Raw genomic sequence first — 16,177 nt, forward strand, 5'->3', positions numbered from 1 at the left:
ACTGTATGTTCAGGAAGGCATTTTTATCCCTCCTTGCTATTTTATAAAAATCCGCGCTGAGAACCTTGTATCTTTCTCTTTCCCCCATAGCTTTTGCCATCCTCCTTTCCTAAGCTATTTGCAAAGCCTCCTCAGATAACCAGTTTGCTTTCTTGCATTTATTTTACTTTCGAACTACCTTAGTAGCAACTTCTTGTATTATATCTCGAACATCAGTACACATCTCTTCAGGCTCTCTGTCTTCTAGATCTAATTCTTGAAATCGATTCCTCATTTCCACAGCATAGTCTGATAGAATTTGATCCAGATCGTACCTGAGAGGCCTTCTAGTTTTCTGCGTTTCCCTCAATCGAAGCTTAAATTTGGCAACAAGAAGCTGATGATCAGCGCCACAATTGGCCCCAGGCCTTGTTTTTACTGCTTGTATAGCGCTTCTTCGTCTATGCTCGGCAAAGAATATAATCAATCTGATTCCTGTACAGACCGTCCGGTGAAGTCCATGTGTACAGGCGCCTCTTGTGCTGTTGAAAATGAGTATTCGCTATGGTCAGGTTGTTTTCTTGAAAAAACTCTACTAGCATGTGCCCAGCTTCATTTGGCTCACCAACACCGAACTTGCATGTAATTCCGGATATTTGTTCGCTCCCCACCTTAGCAGTCTAGTCTTCTATGAGAAAAAGGACGTCTGATGATGGAGTGCGGTCTAAAAGGCATTGAAGGTCGGCATAAAATCTCAACGTAAGCTTCTTCAGCAGTAGTGGTTGGTGCATAGACTGGATAACTGTTATGTTGAAAGGGTGACCTTGGATCCGAAGTGAAATCACTCAGTCGTTTTTGGGGTTGTACCCTAGGACAGCTTTGCGCATTCTTCTGTTTACTATGAGAGCGACCCCATTCCTTTTCCTGGACAATAAAAGACATAATGGTCGCCGGAATTGAATTCTCCCATTCCGGTCAACTTTAGCTCGCTGATACCCAAGATATCAATGTTCAATCTGTCCATTTCTCGCTTGACGACATCCAGTTTACCTTGCATCATAGATCTTACATTCCATGTTGCTATGCGATATATCTCCTGGCAACATCGGACTTTCCGGTCGCTTCCCGACACATCCACAACTGAGCGTCCATTTGGCTTTAGCCCAGCCGCTTCATTCATCCTGGAGCTACTAGGAATCTCCTTTTGTTCAGCCCCAATAACATGTGAGACGCCTTCCAACCTGGGGGCGCTCATCTACCGGCGCCTATTATTAATGCTATTGTGACTGGCCATAGGGTTTTCTTAGCAGAAAATACTGGAGTGGGTTGCCATTACCTTCTCCAGTGAATCACATTTTGTCAGAACTCTCTGCCGTGACTTATCTGTCTTGTGTGGCCCTAAACAGCAGAGCTCACGACTTCATCGAGTTTCGCAAGCCCCTCCGCCACGAGAAGGTAGTGATCCTCTTAACAAACCCCAATAAATTTTGGCGCATTCTATCCCCTAAGACACGATCCAATAGAATTGAGCTTCTAGACGTTAACCATGAACCAATAGGCAGTGATAAGAGCGTGACAATCCTAAATAATTATTTCTTCAGGGTTCTCCCCAGCAGCTGGCAGTCCAAATCCTTTTCCAGCCATCTCAACAGTAGCCATGCCCCAAATTACAGTCACTCCGGCCGGCATAGCTAATCTAATCAGTTCACTCAACACTTCTTCATCGGCTGGTTGCGACCAGATCAACAGCAAACTACTAAAAATATCTGTGTAGTATCAGGCCAGACACTGCATATAATATTTGCCCAATAAGAATCCGGAGACGTCCCTGACGACTGGAAATTAGCAGAAATTGTCCCGATCTTCAAAAAAAGTGACCGCACAAATCCTTCCAACTACCGCCCTATTTCTTTAAACAGCATCCCTTCCAAATTACTTAAACTTGTTATATCATCCATCCTAATGAGCCACCTCGATTCCATAAACTTCTTTTATCCCCATCAACACGGTTTTCGAAAACACTACTCCTGCGAAACTCAACTGTCTGAATTCACTCATGACATCCTTTACTTTACGCATGAAAACTTTCAAATTGACGCAATATTTTTAGATTTCTTCAAGGGCTTCGACCGTGTTTCGCACTCACACTTGCTCGCAAAACTTTCCTCTCTGGGTATCCCTGATAATATAATAACCTGGATCAATCAGTTTTTTCTTGGACGCAGATACTTCACATCAAGCAATGGCTACTGCTCATCCCTTTCTGATGTTACATCAGGTGTCCCCCAGGGCGCTGGCTTTATCCCCGCTACTCTTCCTGTTCTATATCAATGATATCCCAGCTAATATAGATACTAAACTATGACTCTTTGTGGACGACTGTGTTATCTACAGTCCCATCCGTTATCTCACCAATAGCCACCTACTGCAAAAAGACATTGATGCAATAGCCACATGGTGTGACACTTGGCTCATGCCTTTGAACCTGGACAAATGCTAACTCTTGTTGTTCTCCCGCAAACGAACAGTTATCCAGCATCCATACACCATCAACGCTATCCCGGTTGCCGAAAAACATCATCCTACAAGAACCTTGGATTGCATCTTTCATCTTCGTTATCTTTTGTCAATCACGTTCAAACAATAGGCTCTGATGCCTCACGTGTTGTAGGTTATTTACGACGAAACCTCAGATCAGCATCCCCGGAAGTGAAAAAACTGACTTATCAAACTTTCGTCCATCCCAAAATAGAATTTGCATCATCAATCTGGCATCCATCACAAGCCTACCTCACCGCCGAACTCGAAGCCATCCAAAATCGTGCAACCCGCTTCATCACTTCTGAATACTCCAAAGAAATCAGCATCACTGCACCTTAACGCTCTATCTCCCTGCCCACTCTAAAGTCACGCCGCATCATTTCCCGTCTTTACCTACTGCACAGCTTCTTTTACCACTCTGCTTCCAGACACCCTTTGCTGCAACCACCGCTCAGAACGTCCAATCGCCCAAGACACAGCCTCCCCATAGCAGGTAGCAAGAGCCGCACTTCAGCAGGACGCGTTTACTCTCTGGAATGCCCTACCGAACGACATAGTTGCATGCGGCGATCGCAAATCATTCCGCAAAAAACTCGCTAGTCATTTCCAAGATGTGTAAGCATTTCATCTGTGTTATCATCAAACATTCATTGGCTTTCAACTTTGCTTGCCGCCATGCCTTTTCTGCATGGCCCCACGGATCCCTTGATGCTCTTTATTTATTTTATTTTTCTTGCCTTTTATAATTTGTAGTGTTTGTGTTAATTGTGCCTGCCTTCATCAAGATTGCATTTACTCCAATTGTAGTCCCTCCTTATGCAATGCCATCGGGCCCTTAAGGATGAAATAAATGAAATGAAATGAAATGTATGCAGAATCTGTCAGCGGAACGTGTCGCCAGAAAGTGTTTGCCTGCATTCTGAAAATTCGGCAGCCTTGACACTCTTAATATGACTTCATCCGAATTTAAACAAAAGTAGTGTCCTACCTAACTTTATTATCTGCAATTCAATGGTGACCTGCAAATTTTGGTCGCTACCCCCAAATCTTGGCCACTGGGAATTGGACCTCGCGCAAATTTGATGAATGCAAGCTCAGGAAAAGTTTACTTTCACTTAATGTGGAACAAGATAAAGGATAAGAAACCACAGTGCAGTGAAGGTAAACAAGCAAAAAGGAGTGTGGAAATTGCAGTTAGCTCAGCGGAGAAAACGAATGGTAAACAACAATTTCGTATTTTTCGAGAAGACAAATACTGTGCGCGGTAAAGTCAAACGTTAATGCCTCTTTTGCAGCTGGTCATCTGAGCTACACACTCTGACGCCGCTAGTGCATGCAGTTATGTACATAAATATTTCGTCCCTCAGTTTGTACATTTACTTGGCCTTCTTCAGCATCGATTCATTACAGCATTTCTTGTTGTCTAGCAATAATATCGAAAAACGACAAACGTATTTAAATTCAGCTGTCCAAGCGGCTTCTCAAAAAGAAAATTACTTTTGCGAGTACGAACAGCCAGAAAAATTAAAATAAGTTTTATGCAATAAACGTCTACAACTCCGTGACTACGAGACACACAGACATCAGTGAACTACAAGCTTGTGAAAATAATCAAGAGAAAAAGAAGAAAACATAATCAAGCATTATATTTTCATCTCCTTTGCTATAACCGTCATGAGTGCGGAATATTACGAAAGTTCAAAAAATGCAGCACTAATATTTGCTCTATATATCAAGCTAGTAATGAAAGAACTTTCAAACTAGCCATCGAATGTATGCAGTCCGTTCTGCAACGGTAGCCATATTTTGGGCTGTACAGTAACCACCCAGTTGAAAAACGATAGCTGACTAAAAATCCCAGAAGCTTTCTGAAAAATGAAATAAATTGAAAGTAGAAAATTTTCACTTGTGTTTGCTCTTTTAGTTGGACCAGTCCGCAATAATTGGCGTTTGTTTCAAATTCCAAATGGTGCCAGCTGCTCCGAGGAAAAAGCACAACCAGAAATTTTCCAATGGAATCAATTGTTTCTTTTTCGACAGTGCCGGGTTCTATCTGGAACGCCACAAAGTTTCTTTCGAATGCTTTATATGCATGTGGAACACGCCGAAGTTTGAAATGCGGCTGTTCTATTAAATCGAGTATATTCCAGTTATTACGAGCACGTTCTAGTTAAATAGACAGACACGACGTAATTGTACCGTTCCACATAGAGGAACCTGATAGCGGCTACTTCCAGATAAAATAGCTTGAACCAGAGATTTATCTTGAACTTATGTGGAACCCACAGCGTTTATGTGGAACCAAAATTAAGAGTGTATGAACCAATTAAAGAAACGGAGAGGCAGCACTGGGTTGTGTGATGTCGCAAAGGTCAAAGACAAATACTGCGCCTTTCGTTTCTTATGAATCAATGTGCAATGTACAAGAAACAAGTATGAAAACATAATTAGATGTAGGTGCCCACAATTCCTTGGCGTCCACTCAAAATTACGAGGGTAGTCCCAAAAGTAAGGTCTCCAAAGGGCTGCTACCGCAGGGAAACTATTTGCGTGGCCGCTTGCCATACTGCTGTGTTCATTGGTAGCCGTCTTCGAAGCAAGCCATTCCTCAGCGTGGAAGGGACTGTCAGTCTTGGCATGCCAGCCATTTGAAATGGAGCTCCGTCTATCGCTACCACCAGGTGCGAAATTCGCGCAGTTATTCTATTTTTGAATGCAAAAGGTATGCAGCCAATCGAATTCATCACCAATTGACAAAAAATGTATGAAGAGTCGTGCATGGATGTTAAAAACGTCCGCGAGTGGTGTAGGGAGTTCGTAGCCGGTCGCACTGAAATTCACGACGAACAGAGAAGCGGAAGAGAAGCAGGATACCGTCAATTTTTGATGCAACAGTCGCGAAAGTCGAAGAAATGGTGTGGCAAGATCGGAGGATCACACTTGACGAAAGCTGCATATTGGTTGGCTTGGTGTGGTTTGGTTTGGTTTATGGGGTTTAACGTTCCAAAGCGGCTCAAGCTATTAGAGACGCCGTAGTGGTGATACTCCGGAAATTTCGACCACCTAGGGTTCTTTAACATGCACTGACATGCACACGGGCGCCTTGCCTTTCGCCTCCATCGAAAAGCGGCCGCCGAGGCCAGGATTCGATCCCGCATCCTTCGGAACAGTAGTTGAATGCCATAACCAGTGCTCTACCCGACGGGGCGTCTGGCGTTTGTAGAAGCACTATACTCGCAGGAATTTGACAGCAAAGCTGAAATATAGCAAGGTATGTGCTAGATCGGTTCCGCGAATGCTTACATATGACCATCTAAGGCAACGCGTTGCCTCCACCCGCTAATTTCTTCGACGTTATTGAGATGAAATTCACACCATTTTGGATTCGATTATTACGGGTGACGAAACCTGGGAGCTCCACTTCACACATGAAATCAAGAATAACTTGAGTGGCGGCATTCCTCTTCACCAAAGCCGCAAAAATTCAAGCAAACCGGCAAAATCATGGCAACTCTGTTTTGGGAAGCATTGCGGCGAGCTGGTATGACATGGGCATACAAAAACTACCCCAGCGTCTGCAAAAATGCATAGAATGCAACGGCGATTATGTGGAAAAGTAGAAGAATGATCTGCATTTTAAATGATTTGCAAATTCCTTAAAATAAACTCGCTTTCGATTTATAGAAGAACTGGAAGATTTAATTTTGGGATGACCCTCGTAATACCAAACCTATTTTACAGGCCGTCAACGTCACGGAGGTTTCCACCGTGAACGACCTTCAAGGTCGTTCACGGTGCTACAGCTATGGGGGAAACCCGACCTGTGAGAACCCGACCTTTGCAGGTCATTAGTTGTTCGAAACTTTAAGCCTTCCAAGGAGAACAGCAGGGTTAGCAGAGCCTCTTCCAAACGCACACCCCTGAGAGAGCAGGGCGCCGGGCGGCCGGGGGACGCTTGTACCCATTTTACCGGTGGGTGTCCGGCGGTAGGTTTTGAACTGGCCACCTCCCGCAGTCTGGCCACACAAGTCTGGCAGAAAATCAGAAACTGCTTTGACAGCTTCCTCAAATGGAAAAGAAAATGGCCGACTTTATCCTTGGAACCAACGAGGATGAACATTCCAGTGCTGGCAATGTGGCTGGGACCAGCACTGGCATGGAAGGCATAAGCAAAGTAGGCAAGCCGGTACGAACCGACAGAGTTATTTAGAAGCAGTTACTAAGAAGCCGGAAAAAAAAGGAAAAAGTAAGGAAGAATGAAAATCCCAGAGAGAATGACACAGATAACCGAAAGCAGGAGCAAACAGTTGGGAGAGGGAGAGAGAAGGTCCAGGTGCTTATCGCCGGCGATTCTAATATGAGCAGGAGCAAGCGAGATATCTTGGAACGTGTAAAGGGTGATAAGCGAGTGTTAGTTGGAGCCTTCCCAGGGAGCACAATGAGGGCAGTGCTGAAAGAGAGTAAAAATGGGCTGTTGAAAAATTCCGCAGAGCGCAGTATGGTGATAGTAGCCGCAGGGCTAAACGATGTTCTAAACGGTGACGCTGCAGGAGTAGTGGAAAGTTTAGCTAAGTGAGTTGACGATATCAGGTAGATAGCACAGCAAGCGCAGATGCACAGTACCGGAGGTGCTAGGATTGAACGGAAAGCTGGAAAAGGACGTGGTGACAGTTAATCAGGACATACGAAGGTTAAGCCTGGAGAAGCTTTTCGGAGTGGTTGAGGTAAACAGGGAGGTGCATAAAGCAGGTTTGGTAGGGCTTTTCGGCGAGATGGCATTCAATTTAACAGAAGGTTTGGAGCAGAGATCAGCAGGCGCCTGGCAGGCAGGGCTGTAGCTTTTTTGGGGCGTCCGCGAGGACTCCGTGCACAGAGGTAGTTAGAAGTGAAGCAGAGAAAGTAATAATGAAGGCGGAGCCCCAAAAAAATGGTAAGGTGGAGGTCGAGAAAGAAAAGTACAAAAAAGAAATTTAACACTAGGATCAGCTACATAAACATGCAAGGAGGTAGACAAAGATCGAAATGGCTAGAGATAGCACAGCAGTTGAAGGATGACAAAATAGGTGTGTACGCTCTTTGCGAGACTCACCTCAGGGATCTAAAAGATCCGTCGTTTATAGAAGGCTACGTCTGGGGAGGGTGCAACAGAACAAGAACGGATAAAAAGGGTGGAGGGTAAGGTATGTTGATACACCAGGGAACAAATTGGCAAAGATATAAATCATCTTGCAAAGAACATATCTGGGTATCAGGAACAATTGCCGGCATAAGGACATGGCTAGGGGTAGTTTATTTAGGAACAGGACACCAATGCAGGCAGGAAAACAAGGATCTTGTTGAATGTCTCAGTGACGATATAAGCCAGTTTGGAGACGGGATCGATATTATTCAGCTGGGGGACATGAACGGCCACATCGACGATCTAGATGGATACACGGATTGTAACGGGAAGCTAATGCTAGATTTGTGTGAGCGACACGATCTAGTTATAGTAAATAGAGAAATAAAATGTGAAGGCCAAATCACGTGGGAATTCCACAACAGGCAGACGACTATTGACTACTGTTTAATGTCGCAGGAAATTTATAGCAAGGTCACATAAATGGAAATAGACGAAGAAGGGGAGTGTAGACTGGGAAGTGATCATAAACGTATTATTCTGCAGATGGGGCCCTTGATGAAAAGAGACATGGAACTTGGACAAAAGGTAAACGCAGAATTAAACGACGACCAATTAACGCAGATAGCAGCAGACATACGGAAGCAATAGAGGAAAGCCCCATGGAAGACTGGGATTATGAACAGGTAGAACTACTCATAAGGAGTAAAATTATGGAGGTTAAAGTAGCAAACCGCTGGAATGGAAAGAGGAAGCCACAGAGCTGGTGGAATGAGGAAATCAGGGAAGCTATTGAACAACCAAGGGCTGCTTTAAGGGAACAGCGAGTAGCAAAGAAAGCACAGGTATCTCAGGAGGAAATCGACCAAAAATGGGAATCATCTCGACAAAAGAAACGTGAGCTGCAGGCCCTCGTCTAAAGTAAAATAAGGCAGTACACCGATAGCTGGATGGCTGACATACACGATGCCTCTAGAGGCGGAACAAGAAAATTCTGGAACCATACAAGCTGGCTAGGGAAGAAGAATCAAAACAGGATCGGATTCAAGATAACGAGGGAAATTGTTTAAAGGGAGACAACGCAGTCAGCTACATTACATTAGTTATAGCCGAGTCATTTAAGAGCGACGATAGGGTAATCTCCTCAAATCAGGAAGCAACACAAGGTAGCAGAATACAAAGCAACTTAGAACCAATCTAAACAAGAAAAAGGCAGAAAAAAATATTCCTCAAAACACATCTACAGGAATAGATGGAATGAACTTGGTCCAAAAAGTAAGAAAACGTTGTTAAAAGCTCTGGAAACAGTCATAACGAATAGGCAAATTCCGGACAGCTGGCGGCAGAGTAAAATGAATTTGATTTATAAAGGGAAATGAGAAAGGATGCACATAAAATTCTAGAGGCCGATCACCATAACATCTGTTATGTACAGGTTGGCCATGCAGGCGGTGAAATTAAGGTGCAAGCATGGGCAGAAAGTAACAAGATACTCGCAGAACTTCAGAACGGGTTTAGAAATGGTAGGCGTTTAGATGATAGCCTGTTCGTGCTTACCCAATGCATCGAAATATCTAGAGTGGAAAATAGACCTTTGCATTTGGCCTTCCTGGACATAAACGGGGCGTACGACAATGTAAACAGGGAACTCCTGTGGAACATATTAAAAGATGAAGGTATCGGTTATGAGATAATAGAGTTCCTACAAGAAATATACCGGGATAACAAAGTAGAAATTACATGCGAAGGGATAAGAAGTACGAAAGATGTCAAAGTTTTCAAAGGATTAATACAAGGCTGTCCTCTATCACCGCTGCTGTTCATGCTTTATATGATAAACCTGGAACGGAGGATACAAGACAGCAACCTAGGTTTTAACCTGTCATATAGATTAGGTGGAAAAGCGGTAGAGCAGCACCTCCCCGGTTTGATGTATGCAGACGCTATTGTGCTGCTAGCTGAGAGCCTGGAAGAATTGCAAACTCTAGTTAAGTATTGCGGAGACGAAGGGGATGCTCTAGGCTTCAGTTTTAGCGCAGTTAAGTTGGGTCTGATGCTTTTCAACGGCTCAACTGATCAGGGTGGTAAAATACAAGGCCATGAAATACCTAAAGTAGCAGAATATAAATATCTGGGGGTATGAGTAAACAAAGGATTGGCATACATTGGAAGGCATGAGCAATCACTTAAGGCCAAAGGGCGAAGAAATGCCGGGATAATGAAGCATAGGGCATTGTGGGGATACAATTGGTATGAGGTTTTCAGGGGTATTTGGAAAAAGAATTATGGTGCCAGGACTTACTTTCGGAAATGCGGTTTTGTGCTTAAAATCAGAGGTACAGTCGACATTAGAAATAAACCAGAGAGCCGTTGGACGATTAGCACTAGGTGCCCACGGCAAAACCCCAAACGAGGCGGTAGAGGAAGATATGGGCTGGGCATGTTTCGAAGTAAGGGAAGCACAGAGTAAAATATTATATGAGGAATGCCTGAGGAAATTGGACAGTAACAGATGGGCAGATAAAGTATTTAAATACCTGTACTTAAAAAGCGTTGATTCACAATAAAGGAAAAGAACTAGGAAACTATCTAGTAAGTATGCTAGTCACAAGGACGGAGAAATAAAGAGCATTAAGCAACAGGTGAAAAACACAGAAGGTAAAAATTAGATCAATTCGATGGAAAAGAAACAGAGTGTGGAATTATACCGAAAGTGGAAAAGGCAGATCAGGAAGGAAGCTTTCTTTGATAACTCAAGAGGCAGAGCCCTACTTTTTGGAGCTAGATCAGAGTGCCTTAGAACACACAGCTACAAAATGAAATTTAACAATGAAGATGAGGCATGTGCTGTATGTGGTAACTCCAGTGAAACAATTGACCATGTCATACTCGAATATAGTGGTATCCATCCGGAAGTCGATGCAGGCGCAGTCACTGTTCCTGAAGCTCTGGGGTTTAGAGATACCAGTGGCGGGTGAATAAACCGGCGGTGGAAACTAGCAAAAAACGACTGGAAGATAGGTGGCTTAAAAGCAGAGAAGTGACATAATGTTAGTAATGTAGAAAAAAAATTTCATAAATAGAATGATGGTTTATTTAACCAATCTAAATCAAAATTTAAGATATAGGTAGAAAAATGAGCATCATAGCTACTGCTATCACTCCGTTTCAAAGGGGACGCTTCTATATTCTATCCATCCACACTGAGCAAGATGGTGGCAATATTGAGGTTCCCGCTTAACTTGTTCCTTCAAAATGTATTGCTGTTACTTGTTTGCGATGAAATTTGTAGCGTTTGTGGAAAGTGGTAGCATTTATGACGGTTCACGCTTCATTCTGACATGCTGCAAGGGCACTAGGGACAGACAGAAGTACGGACGCCGACGTGACTGAAGATCCTCAAGATATCGCGATCAGCTGACGAACGTGTTTACGAAATCTACCGTGGAAAAAAGCGACGTGTTTGTCGCTTATGCTTCTGACAGACGGAAGCACGTTGACACATTTCTATGAATCATAGTGCTCTTTCATTTACTGCTCGTATAGTTCAATGTTCTGATTGTGTTTTTAACAATGCAGCTGAAAAGGCCTGCCGTCCACATCAGCCTACTTCGGAGAAGCTTCCAAGGCTAAACAGCTGCTGCAGAAAGCTGCGGGAAGACCGGCGGATGTCTGTGCGTGGAACATGCGGCGCAGAGGACGACAGGAAAACAGTCGAGGCTATGATATTGAACATTCTCTTGAGTGGCTTAGATATCAAAAGGGTTGCTTCACTGCAATTATTGCACATACGATCTTTACCAGGCACCAAGGCTTGCTTCTCAGCCAGCTAGTGTATCCAAATGGCACCCCTAAAAACCAGAACATCTTATAATTCGAAGAAAAGGATGCTCTTTACCTTGTATAAGTTTAGAGCTTGGAGGTAGCGTGTTACTGTATTGCAGGACTGAGAAATAAACTTTGATGCTTTATCCAATTTTATAAACTATTCATCTGCAGTCTATGCAAAAGCATTTCATGCAAAATTATGATCAGACATTTATGCATCGCTTGCTGGAATCTTTAAAGTAAACCTATCGGTAATCTAGCCACAATTGCTTGAAAGCAAAAGAATATGTATTATCTTCATGCAAAAAATGGCTACAGCTAAAAACACCGGGTTGAGATACACAAGATAGGCATTAGGTTACTCTAGTTTCCTATCTGTGGGTGCTGTGCCTATAAAATGGTAAATTAGATTGCATTATGGAGCACTTGAATGGTAGGTAGGTGACACAACACTCCTGGACGCCGTCTAAGTGAGTCGGCTTTGTCTTTTGCAGTGATAATTATTGTATATTGTGTGAATATATGCTATGACGGTGCTGCATTCTAGGCACCTAAAGACATGTTTGTAAAAGTTTACTGAGCACTAATCACCACTTTTCTTTCAGAAAAGCTGTCGGGCATTCTTAGTCGAAACTGGGAGGAAGTAAAAATATTCATTCGGGCACTGGATTTTCAGTAAAGTAGCTCAAAAACTGTTAGACTGCCAAACTAGCCTCTCTGGAGCTCCGTATTGTGCTTATTTATTATTGTAAATACTTCATAATTTTGTACAATAAGGCCCTACTCTGCATAAGGTTTAAATCTGTAGGACATACAGTGAACTTCTTCAGTTAAACGTTTTCTAGTACCCATACTACACACATTGTAGCTGATGGTCGTCAGCTTGGTTTCTTAATTTAAAAATTGTTTATGATGACGAGCAGGCTTCATGAGTCTTTATGCAAGCCCTTCAGTTTATTGCTAACCTCTTCCACATTTCATATATTGTTCAGATAATTAGCTCAATAACTTCAATTTTTTTGCTGTTGGTTTTGTTAAGCCCAGCAAAGATTCGCTTGATCGTAGTTCCTACAGTCTATTTCATTCTCTTCATATTTCTTCGAGTATTGCATGGCTACTGTTGATGGAGATTTGTGTTGATTAGTTACACAATACTTTGGTGAGTGCAGTTATATTTTTTCAGTTAATATGTATGTTATTTTTCTGCAGTAAGGATTCTGCAGGTGTGCCACTCACATATAGATGCATGACTCTGGATCGTGCCTAAGCAACTTCTTCTATTGACTTCTTCCTCTATTCCTTCCTCTTCCTGTATTCCACTACAAATGAGGACAGGGCCACTTTATGTGTTTGTTGTAGCTGTTCAAAGATTTGGAAACAGAAGAACAGTGCAAAGCTGTTAGGGAGAAAAATAGTTTATAATTCTCTGGTTTGTAATAAAAATAATTCATGTATAATGTCTGAGTGTGCGTTCTCATGAGAAAACAACACAGTTCCTGCTCATTGCAAGCTGATCCCAGCAATGCCGGAGTTGAAGAAGTAAAACACTGCTCTAAAAATTAAACATTGATAGATAATACTCATGTGTCAACCCCAAGTGAAAGCATAAGATGTGGCTTCAGTGACTGCGGAAACACTATGCTCCAGCCAAAGGCTGTGCTGATTGCCTTGTTTGTATGTGGTAAGCAGTTTTGCCTTTCACATAAGCTGCACTGCAGAGCAGCTAATAATGCGCACTTATGCTTTATGGTACGTGGCAGCCATATCTTATGTTATTTCGTTACCTGATACCCATTTAGAGTTCGACACAATTTGAACAATGCCACACTTGTTGCTGTTGCTTACTTGGCTTCACAAGATGTAAACTGGAAGAGTGAGAAAAGTGCACAAAGCAATACTTTTGAAGAGAACTCTATGCCGGGCGCAGGCACGTATTCAGTGTACAGTATGTCGCTACTATGTAGACATTGATGCAATAGTGCTTTGTTAACACAAGCGTGCAGTTTACTAAAGAAAGTTTGTGACACCTTCCTGAATTAACTTGTTGCCGAGACTGAGTGGCTTATTTAGCGCTTAGGAGGATCCAAGAGCATGTGCGGCCGGGTGTAAATGTCAGAAATGTTCTCCTACAAAGCGAACAAGAAATCTGATATTAGGTGCAGGAGGCACACGGAAATTAATGCTTGTGCCAGATGATGTGCCTTTAACCTTGTATTTAGCAGTGTGAAAATAGAGCGTTGAAAAAGTGACAAATAGAAGTCTTGGTCATTTAGTATCAAAGAAAAACAAACAAGGGTTGAGGGGGAGCATCAGTTCGGAAGCAAACATTTCAACAAGACTTCTCTTCGGCCCAGGTGAAGACATCCTCTTGCTGAAATCTCTGTTTGCGAACTGAGGCCGAGTCAAGTGCAAACACAATAAAACTTGCCGTAGAGCATCTCTTTGTCCCTGCTCCCTGCATTTTTCTGTAAACAATCTGAATAAAGATTGAATTGAATGCTCATTGCAACACTTACTGTGTTTTCTTTGATTCTGGGCGTACATGTTCTCCTTATTCTAACCCGGTTATGTATTGAGCGCTTATGCAGATTTGCAATACGTTCGTGCACTGCACATGTAAAAAACGTTCTCAAGAAGGTGTGGAAAAATATTAGCTGCTGTGCAGAAACCCATTACCTTTAATAGTGTCTCATCAAACACGAAAAAACATTAGTGCATTGGCTTTCTCGTACAGGTGATGGGCCTTATCCTATCAAGCTCCACTTGAAAGCTGTGTTATGAGTCTCAGCCTTTAGAGCAGACGCAAATAATTTCTTGCAATTAGTCGACAGGTGTCCAAGAAAGCACACTTTACGTATATGCAAAGAAGGTTGTATGCATCAGTTCTGTACGGCAAAGCTGCGTTCACTATTTCACTTATTAACGGCGGTCATTTATGTTGCACTTGAAAAGGTGATGTTTGGATATATCTCTAATATCATTCATTTGTTTTACTGATATCCTTTTCTTACTGTGCAATGTATACTCCACTTTTCAACATCATCATCATCATCAGCAGCAGCAGCAGCCTGACTATACCCACTGCAGGGCGAAGGCCTCTCCCATATTTCTCCAATTAACCCGGTTCTGTACTAGCTGCTTCCACTTTACCCCTGCGAACTTAACCTCAACCACCCACCTAACTTTCTGCCGCCCCCTGCTACGCTTTCCTTCCCTTGGAATCCAGTTTGTTACCCTAATCGACCATCGGTTATCCTCTCTTCGCACTACATGCCCTGCCCATGCCCATTTCTTCTTAATTTTCACTAGAATGTCCGTAACTTGAGTTATTTCTCGGACCCACTCTGCATGCTTCCTATCTCTTAATGTTACCTGTACCATTTTTCGTTCCATAGCCATCTGCGTTGTCCTCAACTTAAGTAGAACCCTCTTGGCTAGGCTCCATGTTTCAGCCCATAGGTCTGTACAGGTAAGATGCACTTCGCTCTTGGGCGACACCGGTAAGCTGCTAGTCATAACCTGCGAGTTCTTGACAAATGTGCTCCATCCCAATCTTATTCTTCTTGTTATTTCCTTTCCATGGTCAGGATCTGCGGTTACTACCTGTCCTAAGTAGACATATTCGCCTACTACTTCCAGTACTTCGCTACCTTATGTAAACTGCCGTTCCTTCCCGATGCTGTTGAACATTACCTTAGTCTTCTGATATTGATTTTCAAGCCTACCTTTCTACGTTTCCTCTCTAGGTCATCAATCATTATTTTCAGTTCATCTCCCGAGTTGCTTAGCAAGGCAATGTCATCAGAAAATCGCAGATTACTGAGGTATTCTCCATCTACCCTGAAGGCCTCGCCTTCAAAAAACGGGTCCGCGAGCCATGGTCTCGCCCGACGAGTGACAAATCCAGTCTCTTAAAAAACACCGGTTTATTCCGGATAAACAAAAAAAAAGCAAAACAGAGAAACATAAGGCGCTACAGCGCTGAGAACAGGCTGTTCATGCGCGCGACAATAGAACAACGGAAAGCGGCAAGAATGGCAGGGCCTTACCGCGGCGAAACAACACACACTGCGGAGCGAATAAAACGAGCAATGGGGCCAAAGCGCTAACGGCGACACAAGAAAGATTGCCCCTCGCGGCACAGCAACTCACGGAAATACGCCTAGGCTGTTCTTGCAGGCACTGCTTCCATCTTCGCGTCGGCAATCTTCTTTCGGTCGTCCGTGCACACCCTGCTGGCCCATGACGCTCGCCGGTTGCCCCGCGCCGGCGTTTCCGCCGGCGCAATTAAGCCTCGCGCCTCGCTTCTGACGCGCTTATCTACCCTCGTCTGTCGCCGTTAACATCACGCCCCCCAAGATTATCTGCTTGCTCATGCGCACTCGCGCTGCCCGTGCAAACACAATACAAATAGAAAGACGCGCGCGCGGTTCGAAACACCTGAAGGGGCTGCGGAGCCCCACAACCCTTATCCCTGACTGCTCCCATTCCAGGTCTCTGAATACTTCCTCTAAGCAAGCTGTGAATAGTACTGGGGAGATTGTGTCTCTTTGCCTAACACCTTTCTTTATGGGATTTTTGTTAATTTCTTTATGCAGAACTGTGGTTGCTGTGTCGCCAATATATATATATCTTCTAGCACTTTCACGTACGGCTCGTCTACCCCCTGATTTCGCAATGCCTGCATCACCGCCGTGGTTTCTACTAAGT

At 43.5% G+C, this 16,177-nt stretch overlaps 1 long non-coding RNA gene across 2 annotated transcripts in view; it reads right to left on the reverse strand.

The window, feature by feature from the left end:
- LOC146187817 (uncharacterized) overlaps positions 1-15,740 on the reverse strand; it is a 125,996-nt gene extending 110,256 nt beyond the window's left edge. For both annotated transcript variants that reach the window (XR_014707153.1, XR_014707152.1), the window contains exon 1: positions 15,620-15,740. This is a non-coding gene — a long non-coding RNA (uncharacterized LOC146187817). The remainder of the gene's footprint in view (positions 1-15,619) is intronic.
- Positions 15,741-16,177: the final 437 nt, after the last annotated feature.

The sequence above is a fragment of the Amblyomma maculatum genome, chromosome 5, assembly GCF_055883805.1.
Source record: "Amblyomma maculatum isolate TAMU_Amacu chromosome 5, ASM5588380v1, whole genome shotgun sequence".
Taxonomy (NCBI): Eukaryota; Metazoa; Arthropoda; class Arachnida; order Ixodida; family Ixodidae; genus Amblyomma; species Amblyomma maculatum.